This window comes from Lepidochelys kempii, chromosome 2 (assembly GCF_965140285.1).
Source record: "Lepidochelys kempii isolate rLepKem1 chromosome 2, rLepKem1.hap1, whole genome shotgun sequence".
Lineage (NCBI taxonomy): Eukaryota > Metazoa > Chordata > Testudines > Cheloniidae > Lepidochelys > Lepidochelys kempii.
The window spans coordinates 46,203,663-46,217,948 of NC_136381.1; the positions used below are offsets into that span (position 1 = coordinate 46,203,663).

Sequence of the window (14,286 nt, forward strand, 5' to 3'; positions counted from 1 at the left end):
CATCTGCCTGTTGTGGAGCACTATGATTCATCACATTTTAAAGTAATATTTTTTGTAGGAAGTTATGGGAACAGATAGAAATGCTAAGAATAACTTTCTGAGCATCATCGGTTTCATTCTGAGCTCATTGACACCTGTGTAAATCAGGAGGAATTCCACTGAAATCAAGGCAGCTGCATCATTGACACTGAGATAAGAATCTGGTTCTGTGGGGTGTTTTGTTTTAAAAGCTCAGTAAATCAGTGGTAGATTTTTGAATACATACATTTGGTTTTTATTAGTCTTGCATGAGGCTCATAAGAACCTTGGCATAGGCCTATCCTTCAGCCCAGGAACAAATAGCTTGCTGCTTTCTGAAAATGATGACTCAAATAAGGGAGGCCACATGAAATTGCATGCTGCAGTTTTCCTTCACCCCTTCATTCTGCAGGCAGATGCCATTTCCCCCACCACTTCAATCTGTATTCCTTTTTCCTTTCTTCCAGCTTAGCTGCTTTCAGAAAACATCCCTTGCCCTAGGATTTGCCACTAATAATGTTTATGCTAAACCTCCTTTGCGAGATTGAGAGAGCATGGCATGTTAGCTCCTAACACATAGCTTTCTGTCATGTGACAATTAATTAAATCACCAGTTGAGTCATCAGCACCAGGGCATAAATTATTCTTAAACAGATTTTTGCTAAAATTGACTTTTAATTCTGGAGCTCGGTCAGGATAAGAGGACTAAGTGAGATCTGATGCCTCATTGAATTCAAACACTGAGTCTCCAGTGAGATATTTAACAAATCCACCGTTTCAGGAATAGAACCACAGCTGCACTGGTCCTTGAGAAAGATTTTTGCCTGTTTTCCCAGCTGATGGTAAAGTGACAGAGCAGCAACAGCTGTTGAGAGAGAGAGAGAGAGAGAGAAGTTATGTCAAAGAGATCAGTTAGTTCAAAGACTGTAACTGGAGGAACTGATGTAAGTGCTCAAAGCATTAAACAGAAGTGAGCTGTACGCATTCCACTCTAAGTCTAGAGACAGAGTGCCAGGCAGGAGAAAGGACAGACAGGAGGAAGAAAAACAGACAACCCCCATTGCCCCAATTTAGATATTAAAGAATAGAAATTAATGATCATGCTAAAACATACCAGAAGCATAATGCTGATGTCTTTGTAAAGATGCAAAGCTAGTGGGTTACAGTAAATAACACATACTATTTTATGAAGAATATTAACAGTTTTTGATGAAACCGTGATTTTAAAGAATATTTGGGGAAATTTATCTGATGAACAAACTAACTATTAGAGAAAAATATTTGATCCTGTTTTAATTTATTTAAGAGAAATGTGGATCTCAAGAAAGAGGTGCAGTCTGAGAAGTGGGATTGAAAAATTCTGATTTTTAATATCAGCTTTGATACTGATTCCATCTCTGGCCTTGGACAAATTACTTAACCTTTTTGACTCAGTCTGTTTATCTGTAAAATAGGGATAATATGCAATTCCCCCCCCTCCCCACCAGGGTGGCGTGAGGCTTCCTTAATCTAGCTGCCAGTTGACTTGTGGGTAAAGTTTAAGGTGCTTGTTTTGACCATTTGGCTCCAAATGTATGGCCCAGATCCTCAAAGGCACCTAACTCCCATTGATGAGAGTCCTGGCTGTTTGAGAAAACCTTGGCTCTGAAACTCACTTTACCTTTCAGTTCTCCAGAATCAGGGTTTGATGCACAAGGCAAGAGTTCTGTTCTCCCAGGAAGTGATTTCAATTGGCATTATTATGAGGTGATATTGGGAAAGGAGTGTATTTTATGGCTGAGAAGATCTTCCCAGGATATTTGACATGTGTCAGGTGTGTTTATACTCTGTGGAGGCTAACTGGGTTTGTGAAGTGGCTGTTTTGTTTTTATGGCTCAGGAAGAGTCTCAAATGTAATTTATTTTTTTAAATTAAATTAAATACAAGTGCCTTGAAATAACTTATTTGGTGCAATAAATCCAAATACATAATGCTTGTATAGCAATTTGAAGATGCAAATATTAATAAATTTGGAGAGGAAGACATTTGAGAGATTTACTACAGCTCTGTGGAATCTGGAGAAGCTTGAAGGTGATAGATTAAGTTGAGAAGCACAGATAGCGTTTAAAAAAAAAGCCACCAAACCCCTCAGATCAGACCAAGTAGAAAGATTTGAACAGAAGGAAACAGACAAGTGTAGCAATGAAAATACCAGGATGTTTATGGGCCTGTTTGCCTGAGTATGTCAATATCTGGAACAATTTGTTTCAATTTGCTTGGCAAGGCAATATTCAGTTATCTACTGTATCCCTTAGAATCTTTTGGCTGTATAAACTACAACTGATACAGAATTTAGCAAAGTGTGCTTCTGCCAGCACATCAGTGTGTGAGTGATTACTCAGACAGGTAAAGTTAAGCATGCTATTAAGACTTTGGAAGCTCTGGACCTGAATCCTTTTCCTAATGTACCCTTAGGTTCTTGTAAGATTAATATATTATTTAAATATATCAGATCTAGTAAATAACTTCAGTTTTAAAATAAACGTTTTTTTTGTTAAGTGAACTGTATATTCATTTCCCAATGTAAGTCAGTCTCAAAGTAAGGAGATTTAAACCTGCTCCCAAGGCTTTTATCAAAAACCACCCTAGTTTTGTTGATCCAAGTAAGGTGAGCTGTTTGTGAATGTTTCTTCTAAAAGGTCCAAACTGTCATACATCTGGAGTTTTAGTTGCAAGGCTGCTCACTATGGAGCCACTGATCAGCTTCTAGCAAACTCTTCAACATTAAATGAAAAACCTTAATACTTTGGGGCAGGTTCTCTTCCTATGTGAAAAGGAAACCTTCCTGTCCTCTCATGTAACAGTGGTCCCGAAACCTGGATGGAGGTGGCAATAAAGTTGTGGAGGCCAGGTTCATCCAGAGGGAAGCCCTGTGCCTCCACACTAGCTCTGGTGGCCCTCTCCTCCACAGCTCTGTTGCAGCAGTACTAGCATGGTCTTTCCAAGGCCACAAGCTCTTCTGACATCTTGGATGCTGTACAGAAAAGATAAAACAGCCTTTTCCCCCTTTGTTTTCCAACACTGTCTATACTGGAAAACAGTGCTGTGCTTTCTGCCCCTGCTCTCCCATATGATCCATAATTGTGTGTTGTAGCTATATCTAACTGCCTGAAATTGCTAGATGCTCAACACCTTCTAGAGTTTGACTGCCCTCTAATCAGAGTATCATAGGAGTGTCTTTGCTTCTCTCCGGATTGGGTTTATAGGTCTGGCCAAGGCTATAGCCCGGTTAGAAAAAGGAATAAAGATTAAAACAATACTACACATTGGAATCAAGGTGGCACCAGGTTACTGGATATGGTTATATTTAGTATCGTAAACAAGGTGTAAAAAGAAAAGGAGGACTTCTGGCACCTTAGAGACTAACCAATTTATTTGAGCATGAGCTTTCAATGGATGTATGGTAACACCCATTGTTTCATGTTCTCTGTGTATATAAATCTCCCCACTGTATTTTCCACTGAATGCATCCGATGAAGTGAGCTGTAGCTCACAAAAGCTTATGCTCAGATAAATGTTAGTCTCTAAGGTGCCACAAGTCCTCCTTTTCTTTCTACAGTGTCACATTCAACTATCATGTTAATCATTTGCCAACATTTACCGCACTATGGTACCTCAGATACTGAATAGTAGAGATAAAAAGGCTGCTTACACTTTTCTAGGTAAAGAATTTAATAACAAGAAAATGTATTAAAGATAGACACACCGAGGTACTTTCTGATCTTACTCCGATATAACTGATATCATAAGCTGGCCCATTATCCAACAAAACTGTATCCAACATACGTCCAACTTCTGTTATAATATTCATATTCTGAATTGGGCATATTGGTAATTCAAACAATACCATGGCTAACATGCAAGGATGCATCCAACTTGTGCTGAGTGCAGTTCAGGACTGTAGTACAAAAGTAAACTTAAGCATCAGTTATATCTACTTTCATCCTGGGGCTGCCAGGGCTTGTCCAGTTGTTGGATCATATTAAAGAAGTTCTGTATTAAAATCACAAATGAGTTTGATTCCCCAGAGTTTAAATTCCAGGGTATTACTAATTAAGAGGTCTCTTGGTTTTTGGTACTGTTTCTCTCCCTCTATGTGTGAAACTTGCAAGCTGCTAATTGTGTTAGTACATTCTAAGACAGAGTCTATTCTCAAAGCAATTCACACAGAGAGAGACTCAAAGCAATCCTCTAACAACAGAAACAGCACCCAGAGACTCCCCACCCTTTTGTTGTATTAACAATTGTGATTAAAATAGAGATAGAGGATGTATGTGGATGGATGCTTGGTGTGGATAATAACTGAATGATCAGGGAGGTGCCAGCCTAAGAATCCAGTGTCCATCGGCTGAAGAAGGCATCAAGTGGAAATAACCAGAGGACCCCCCCGGAGGGCAGACTGGAATCCACCCAACAGCCTCAAGAATGGGAGAACCAAAGAACAAGATAACATCTTGGAGCCGTCAGGAATGTGACATCTGCTGATTGATTCAGCAACAGCATGATGAAGCAATTCCCATAGACTGGCATAGGAAGAAATTCCTATAAAAATAGACTCTAAAAAGTGAGAACTTTGGGGTCTGATTCTGCAAACCAACTTCCAGGAGCATCAGATGAGCATCTGACAAGGCCCTGCTCCCTCCTTATGTCCAGGCCACCTGGCCAGTGGCTTGGCATGAGCAACTCTAAGGGTATGTCTACACTACGAAATTAGGTCGAATTTATAGAAGTCGGTTTTTTTGAAATCGGTTTTATATATTCGAGTGTGTGTGTCCCCACAGAAAATGCTCTAAGTGCATTAAGTGCATTAACTCGGCGGAGCGCTTCCACAGTACCGAGGCAAGCGTCGACTTCCGGAGCGTTGCACTGTGGGTAGCTATCCCACAGTTCCCGCAGTCTCCGCTGCCCATTGGAATTCTGGGTTGATATCCCAATGCCTGATGGGGCTAAAACATTGTCGCGGGTGGTTCTGGGTACATATCGTCAGGAACCCGTTCCCACCCTCCCTCCCCCCGTGAAAGCAAGGGCAGACAATCATTTCGCGCCTTTTTTGTCTGCTGCCAGCCAAAGATGTAAAGGATAGATGGAGTTGGTCAGAACAAGAAATAGACCAGATTTGTTTTGTACTCATTTTCCTCCTCCGCTGTCTAGATCACACTGCAGTCAGTCACAGAGAAGGCGCAGCGAGGTTAATCTAGCCATGTATCAATCAGAGGCCAGGCTAACCTCCTTGTTCCAATAACAACGATAACTTTGGTGCACCATTTTTTATTGGAACCCTCCGTGCAGTCCTGCCTGAAATACTCCTTGATGTACAGGCACACCCTTTGTTGATTTTAGCTCCCTGAAGCCAACCCTGTAAGCCGTGTCATCAGTCGCCCCTCCCTCTGTCAGAGCAACGGCAGACAATCGTTCCACGCCTTTTTTCTGTGCGGACGCCATACCAAGGCAAGCATGGAGGCCGCTGAGCTCATTTTGGCAATTAGGAGCACATCAACCACCACACGCATTATCCAGCAGTATATGCAGCACCAGAACATGGCAACGCGATACTGGGCGAGGAGGCGACGTCAGCGCGGTCCCGTGAGTGATCAGGACATGGACACAGATTTCTCTGAAAGCATGGGCCCTGCCAATGCATGCATCATGGTGCTAATGGGGCAGGTTCATGCTGTGGAATGCCGATTCTGGGCTCGGGAAACAAGCACAGACTGGTGGGACCGCATAGTGTTGCAGGTCTGGGACGATTCCCAGTGGCTGCGAAACTTTCGCATGCGTAAGGGCACTTTCATGGAACTTTGTGACTTGCTTTCCCCTGCCCTGAAGCGCATGAATACCAGGATGAGAGCAGCCCTCACAGTTGAGAAGCGAGTGGCGATAGCCCTGTGGAAGCTTGCAACGCCAGACAGCTACCGGTCAGTTGGGAATCAATTTGGAGTGGGCAAATCTACGGTGGGGGCTGCTGTGACGCAAGTAGCTCACGCAATCAAAGATCTGCTGATATCAAGGGTAGTGACCCTGGGAAATGTGCAGGTCATAGTGGATGGCTTTGCTGCAATGGGATTCCCTAACTGTGGTGGGGCTATAGACGGAACCCATATCCCTATCTTGGCACCAGAGCACCAAGCCGGCGAGTACATAAACCGCAAGGGGTACTTTTCGATAGTGCTGCAAGCTCTGGTGGATCACAAGGGACGTTTCACCAACATCAACGTGGGATGGCCGGGAAAGGTGCATGACGCTCGCATCTTCAGGAACTCTGGTCTGTTTCAAAAGCTGCAGGAAGGGACTTTCTTCCCAGACCAGAAAATAACTGTTGGGGATGTTGAAATGCCTATATGTATCCTTGGGGACCCAGCCTACCCCTTAATGCCATGGCTCATGAAGCCGTACACAGGCAGCCTGGACAGTGGTCAGGAGCTGTTCAACTACAGGCTGAGCAAGTGCAGAATGGTGGTAGAATGTGCATTTGGACGTTTAAAGGCGCGCTGGCGCAGTTTACTGACTCGCTTAGACCTCAGCGAAACCAATATTCCCACTGTTATTACTGCTTGCTGTGTGCTCCACAATATCTGTGAGAGTAAGGGGGAGACGTTTATGGTGGGGTGGGAGGCTGAGGCAAATCGCCTAGCTGCTGGTTACGCGCAGCCAGACACCAGGGCGGTTAGAAGAGCTCAGGAGGGCGCGGTACGCATCAGAGAAGCTTTGAAAACCAGTTTCATGACTGGCCAGGCTACAGTGTGAAAGTTCTGTTTGTTTCTCCTTGATGAAACCCCCCGCCCCTTGGTTCACTCTACTTCCCTGTAAGCTAACCACCCTCCCCTCCTCCCTTTAATCACCGCTTGCAGAGGCAATAAAGTCATTGCTGCTTCACAGTCATGCATTCGTTATTCATTCATCACACAAATAGGGAGATGACTACCAAGGTATCCCAGGAGGGGTGGTGGAGGAGGGAAGGAAAATGCCACACAGCACTTTAAGCACAGCACTTTAAAAGTTTACAACTTTAAAATTTATTGAATGACAGCCTTCTTTTTTTTGGGCAATCCTCTGTTGTGGAGTGGCTGGTTGGCCGGAGGCCCCCCCACCGTGTTCTTGGGCGTCTGGGTGTGGAGGCTATGGAACTTGGGGAGGAGGGCGGTTGGTTACAGAGGGGCAGCAGTGGCAGTCTGTGCTCCAGCTGCCTTTGCTGCAGCTCAACCATACACTGGAGCATTCTGGTTTGGTCCTGCAGCAGCCTCAGCATTGAATCCTGCCTCCTCTCATCACGCTGCCACCACATTTGAGCTTCAGCCCTGTCTTCAGCCCGCCACTTACTCTCTTCAGCCTGCCACTTACTCTCTTCAGCCCTCCACCTCTCCTCCCGGTCATTTTGTGCTTTCCTGCACTCTGACATTATTTGCCTCCACGCATTCGTCTGTGCTCTGTCAGTGTGGGAGGACAGCATGAGCTCGGAGAACATTTCATCGCGAGTGCGTTTTTTTTTCTTTCTAATCTTCACTAGCCTCTGGGAAGGAGAAGATCCTGTGATCATTGAAACACATGCAGCTGGTGGAGAAAAAAAAAGGGACAGCGGTATTTAAAAAGACACATTTTATAAAACAGTCGCTACAGTCTTTCAGGGTAAACCTTGCTATTAACATTACATACATAGCACATGTGCTTTCGTTACAAGGTCGCATTTTGCCTCCTCCCACCGCGTGACTACCCCCTCAACCTTCCCCCCTCCCTGTGGCTAACAGCGGGGAACATTTCTGTTCAGCCACAGGCAAACAGCCCAGCAGGAATGGGTTATACTGAGTGTCCCTGAAGAAAAGCACCCTATTTCAACCAGGTGGCCATGAATTATATCTCACTCTCCTGAGGATAACACAGAGAGAGAAAGAACGGATTTTGGTTGAATGCCAGCAAACATACACTGCAATGCTTTGTTCTACAGTGATTCCCGAGTATGTGTTACTGGCCTGGAGTGATAAAGTGTCCTACCATGAAGGACGAAATAAGGCTGCCCTCCCCAGAAACCTTTTGCAAAGGCTTTAGGACTACATCTAGGAGAACCGCAAATGCCAGGGCAAAGTAATCCTTTCACATGCTTGCTTTTAAACCATGTATAGCATTTTAAAAGGTACACTCACCAGAGGTCCCTTCTCCGCCTGCTGGGTCCAGGAGGCAGCCTTGGGTGGGTTCGGGGGGTACTGGCTCCAGGTCTAGGGTGAGAAACAGTTCCTGGCTGTCGGGAAAACCGGTTTCTCCGCTTGCTTGATGTGAGCTATCTACAACCTCCTCCTCCTCCTCATCTTCTTCGTCCCCAAAACCTGCTTCCGTATTGCCTCCATCTCCATTGAAGGAGTCAAACAACACGGCTGGGGTAGTGGTGGCTGAACCCCCTAAAATGGCATGCAGCTCATCATAGAAGCGGCATGTTTGGGGCTCTGACCCAGAGCGGCCGTTCGCCTCTCTGGTTTTCTGGTAGGCTTGCCTCAGCTCCTTCAGTTTCACGCGGCACTGCTTCGGGTCCCTGTTATGGCCTCTGTCCTTCATGCCCTGGGAGATTTTCACAAAGGTTTTGGCATTTCGAAAACTGGAACGGAGTTCTGATAGCACGGATTCCTCTCCCCAAACAGCGATCAGATCCCGTACCTCCCGTTCGGTCCATGCTGGAGCTCTTTTGCGATTCTGGGACTCCATCATGGTCACCTGTGCTGATGAGCTCTGCATGGTCACCTGCAGCTTGCCACACTGGCCAAACAGGAAATGAGATTCAAAAGTTCGCGGTTCTTTTCCTGTCTACCTGGCCAGTGCATCTGAGTTGAGAGTGCTGTCCAGAGCGGTCAGAATGGAGCACTCTGGGATAGCTCCCGGAGGCCAATACCATCGAATTGTGTCCACAGTACCCCAAATTCGAGCTGGGAACGTCGATTTAAGCGCTAATCCACTTGTCAGGGGTGGAGTAAGGAAATCGATTTTAAGAGCCCTTTAAGTCGAAATAAAGGGCTTCACTGTGTGGACGGGTGCAGGTTTAAATCGATTTAACGTTGCTAAATTCGACCTAAAGTCCTAGTGTAGACCAGGGCTAAGGCTGGTAACTATGATAACAACCTTGCAGAACCTCTCTGTGTGTGTGTTTGTATGAATGAATATGTGAATAAATATGAGATTGAATGGAATGTTATAACTATAACTAACTGCTTACTATGATTCTTTCTGTTTTCACAATAAATGTGGTATTTTGCCTTTTTCCCTTTAATAAGATCCTGCTGGTTTTTATTTTATTGGTATAACACAATTGCTGCTTAAATTGCTGAAACTTACACTGTTTCAACATTGTAACTTCTGCTCACTCAAACTCCATTTTAACTTGTCCCAAACTCCATTTTAAAATGCTCACTTCATTTTGTAAAAGCTTGCTGCAACCTTCATTTTTGCAAAACGCTTCTGTAATCTTATTAGTTTAGTTTAGATGTGTGCATGAGGTATGTATGGATGATGGAATCAACCTCCAGCCCCAGCCTCTCCTGATGAAATAAAGTGTAAACACCCAATGGCTGAAGATGTAGACAACAGCCCTTACAAAGTAAGAGGAGTCTCAAAAGAAAAGAACAAAAGTACAATTGAAGAAAGATCGAAGCCAGGTCCCAGGTTGAAAGTCATGTCTGCAATTGATGGGTGATCAATCACGCTGGACCCAGAGGCAGCCTGACACAGCAAGACCTATAGACTCTGGATTCAAACTAAAGCCTACAAAATGATGGGTGAGACGGAAGACTTTGAAGGGTAACATTCTGCTGCCAGTATGGAAGGGCGTTGGTCCGGTCCAACAGAGACCCAGCTCTTCCTTGTGCCCAGCTTTCCTGGCCAGTTAGCCGCCACAAGCTACGAACCCAAGCCACGAACTCAAGCTACATTCAGGACTGCAGAACCTGCGTCTATGTATGAACGAATGTGTGAATGAATGTGAAACGGAATGAAATGTTAAAGCGATAACTGACTGCCTACTATAATTCTTTTTGTATTCACAATAAATGTGATATTTTGTCTTATCCCCTTTAATAAGATCCTGCTGGTTTTTATTTTATTGGTATAACACTATGGACACTCAGTCAATTAAAACACAATTGTGATGCAAGTCAACACATACTTGATTTACAACCCAATCCTTAAAAAGAGTATATCTTTAAAACTGGGCTTTATTGGTCTTTCATCTTAACTTTGGGTAACGTTTTATATATATATAGTATTTAAGATTCTTTCCTAATCAACACACGGAGGCAAAGAAGTGTTAGCTTTAATATACCTTGATCAATTTTTTTGTTTTTTTGGTCTGAAAGATGAAGACACTGGACAATCATGAGTTGTGAGAAGTTGACAGTAATCTATACTTTGCTTTCACTGGTAATGCTGCCATCCCGCCTCTTGCAACTCCTCTCGTTACGTATTGGCATTTTTTCCTCCCACACACTTCTCATTCCCTATCACAAATTCTTGAATACATCCATATTTTAACATATAATAGCTTAAGTGATTCAGTTGCCGTTCCAATGAAGGACATTCACCTTATTATATGTGGACTTAAAATAGCATATATATTCACATATAAACTGACCCACATATAAACCCCTTAATGTTACAATCTAACAAAACAAAAAAGGCTTACCCACATATCAACTACCTCTGACCTGCCCAAAAAGTTAACTTGATGATAACTACAATCATTTCAGCTTCTGACTCATTTTTGGTATAATGTACCTGTTGTCTCTGGCTTCAGGGCCCCTATTCAGCAAGATATTTTAGCACATGCCTAACTTAAAGCACATAAATCATCCCATTGGTTTGTCACAACTCATGTGCTTAAAGTTAGGCATGGGCTTAAGTACCTTACTGAATCAGGACCTTTTTGAAGGGAAATATGCTACTTGTTCGTTTTTAAAATTTCTGATATAATGAATTGGCTTTTCTTCCTCTTTTAGAATTATTTTTGGGACATGATTAGTCACCACGGTATGCATCCGATGAAGTGAGCTGTAGCTCACGAAAGGTTATGCTCAAATAAATTGGTTAGTCTCTAAGGTGCCACAAGTACTCCTTTTCTTTTTGCGAATACAGACTAACATGGCTGTTACTCTGAAACCTGCTTTAGATGGGTAATTTTAAAAATTATTTTTACACAGTGAGATTCTGCTCACACTATTTCTCTGTTGTTTAATACATTTGAGTTTAATATGTTGCCAATTATAATCATGTCCCCACACTATCAGATTTAATAAGCAATAACTTTAATTTGATGACAGGTTTCAGAGTAACAGCCGTGTTAGTCTTTATTTGCAAAAAGAAAAGGAGTACTTGTGGCACCTTAGAGACTAACCAATTTATTTGAGCATAAGCTTTCATGAGCTACAGCTCAATGCATCCGATGAAGTGAGCTGTAGCTCACGAAAGCTCATGCTCAAATAAATTGGTTAGTCTCTAAGGTGCCACAAGTACTCCTTTTCTTTAATTTGATGAAGATTATATATTCCCATTATCTGAGAAATGTATGCTCAATATGTCAAGACAACTTTTGGGAGTTTGTTTAAAAATGAGTAAGTCTAGTAAGTCAAATATGGTAACAGCATTACCACAACACATGAAGAAATATAAATAATTTGGTGCTAGATACCAAGCCCTCTGTCTCTGATCCAGCAAAGTACTTAAGCACCTGCTTCACTTTAAGCATGGGAGCTGTTCCATTGGCTCCAAGATAAGTGCTCTGCTGGATCAGGGCCAGATACTTCAACAATTTGCAGAATCAAGTCCTACGAACCACTGCAAATCTTAGAGTTTTCTGTTACAAGTGCAAGGTGCTTTTCTTCAGCCTAATAAAAGTATACAGCACTTCATAACAACAACAGTTCAAACACAATTTTTCCCCCTGCGGAGGGGAAAGGAATGGAGAAGTCACCATAAGTGAAAGATGCTAGTCAGGCTGCTTAATGCATATTTGAAAGATGCTCAAATAACACAGTGATGGATGCAGTATGAGGCCATGAACAGAATATGGCATCAGTGCAGATTAACCAGCAATAGAAGTTCATTTAAAAATACAAATCTTGTTTTCTTGCTAATATTCTCTGAAATAAAACTGAGGCGAGAGAAATACATGAAGTGTAAGTGAAAGGAGTATTGTCACTAAACAGAATAGTTTCTATTGTGTTTGAAGGGTCAACAGTAGACCTTTAAGTGCACGGAACCTGTGTCAACCATTTGAAACTTGCTATTCCAGATTTTGAATCCTTGATGCAGGAACAAAGAAACATCACATGTCCCTCTGGGTTCTTCATCCTTTCAGTATATGTGGCAAAAATTCCTTTATTTAGGAAATGATCTGTATCATACTGAAAGCACCCTTCTACAACAAACAGTTCTTTCAAAGCAATATACTACACTAGCTGGTACAATCTACCCCTCTATTGACATGTATCAAAATAGAATACTGAGCCAAGAAAGACATCAGCCCCAAATTAGAGGTGAGTTGAGAGGAAGTCAAAATGAGGATAATTTACACCTTCTTCTGATCTCAATCTCTATGTTACACCCATTTAGACTCCTTTTAAACTTTCACTGACTGACAAACTCAGACACATTTACCAATCTGTAATTTATACTCCCTCCCTTTACACCTCTGAATTTGGACTGCTGTATCTGCAGGCACTATATACCATAATGTAACTCTGCATATAGCCCTGTAACATTTACATCAGAGGCCCAGTGGGATCCTTTCCAGCACAAAGACTTGAATGATCACATAAGTTATGCACTTGCAAGGAGAAATGGATGGACAGTTTCAAGCACATAACCCTGATAGGCTTCTCTACTAGTGATGCTTTTTCATGTGTTGAAAAAGAAAAAAACAAAACCCAAACAAAACTGTACATACACTGGCTCTGCATGAGAGCCTTACCTTACCTTAATTTCTGCCCATATAATTGTTCTGTCTTCCTGGCTTGTTTATGGCCAAGTATCTTTTACAAACCAGTTTGCTGGAATGTATTACTAGATTTATGTTTGGTGCATGCAATCCTTGCTGCACAATAATACAGTGCTTTATATCTATTACTATTTTTGTACCTATGCCCTCTGTGAGTATCTAATATAAGTAGGGAAGTATGAGCACCCAAAAAAGATCAGAGTCAGACAATTGATAACAACAAGCAGGACAGATTGTGTTGGAACAACAACCTTTCCAATAAAATGGAGTCTCCCAGAAATGTTTTTTCCCAATGGTGAGACAAGGTGGGTGAGGTAATATCTTGTATTGGACCAAAGTCTGTTGGTGAGAAAGACAAGCCTTCGACCTACACAGAGCTCTTCTTCAGGTCTGGAAATTTCCCAACGGTGTTGCTCAGAGGTCCTTTGTTGTTTTTTCTGTTTCCTGGACCACTTCTACTTTACTGTCTCTAATGAAGAGATGTATTTTGTAATCATAGTAAACACATTTATTTGTGGCAAGTCCCTCAGATCATAGTCTAATTCTTCATTCTAGAATGCATGTGTATGTCTATATCAGTAGTTCTCAACCTATTTACCACTGTGGGCCCAAGTGCGGCCCACAGTATGTTATGTGGGCTGCAACGAATACTACCTGTATGGCCCTGAAGATGTCACCTGGGCCACAGCTCTGTGCTGATTGGGCCGCAAATAGCCCATGGGCTGCAGGTTGAGAACCACTGGTCTATATAATCTGATAATAGTCCTTCCATCTCCCAACTTTCACACCTGCTCTGGCTCTGTCTATGCTTGCAACATTCCTTGAAGAAATTCCTCACCAGTGCAGCTCCCAGTGGATGCTGATGCCTGAGCCCCCTTCCACCCTATATCTCTCCTCTTGCTACTAGCAGTAATGATGCACCAGCAGTGACTTGTAGGTATGAAGCTGGGTAGCATAAACAAGGCTTCTGAATCTGGCAAAACAGTCTCTGCAACACAGCTCATCTTTCCACCTAGGCAGAGATTTAGTACCTAACCACTAAAAAATGTGGGTCAGTGCTTCATCTGGAAATGTTTTTCAGCTGTATAGCATTAAACTCTTTTTGCACAATATTTAAGAAACACACAAAATCCTTCCTGGAGTTGTGTGAGAGAAGCCGAATAGTAACTGCTTAGCCAGAGTTCCCCCCTAAGCTACACTTCTTGTAGGGTTGCCAATTTTGGCTGGACGTATTCCTGGAGGTTTCACCACATGACACTGTCTTT

The 14,286-nt window shown here is 42.8% G+C and overlaps 1 long non-coding RNA gene across 1 annotated transcript in view; it reads right to left on the reverse strand.

Annotated features, from left to right (window-relative positions):
* Positions 1-744: 744 nt before the first annotated feature.
* The window catches only part of LOC140906530 (uncharacterized), a 76,169-nt gene continuing 62,627 nt past the window's right edge, over positions 745-14,286 (reverse strand). The window contains exon 3 of the long non-coding RNA XR_012157142.1: positions 745-883. This is a non-coding gene — a long non-coding RNA (uncharacterized LOC140906530). The remainder of the gene's footprint in view (positions 884-14,286) is intronic.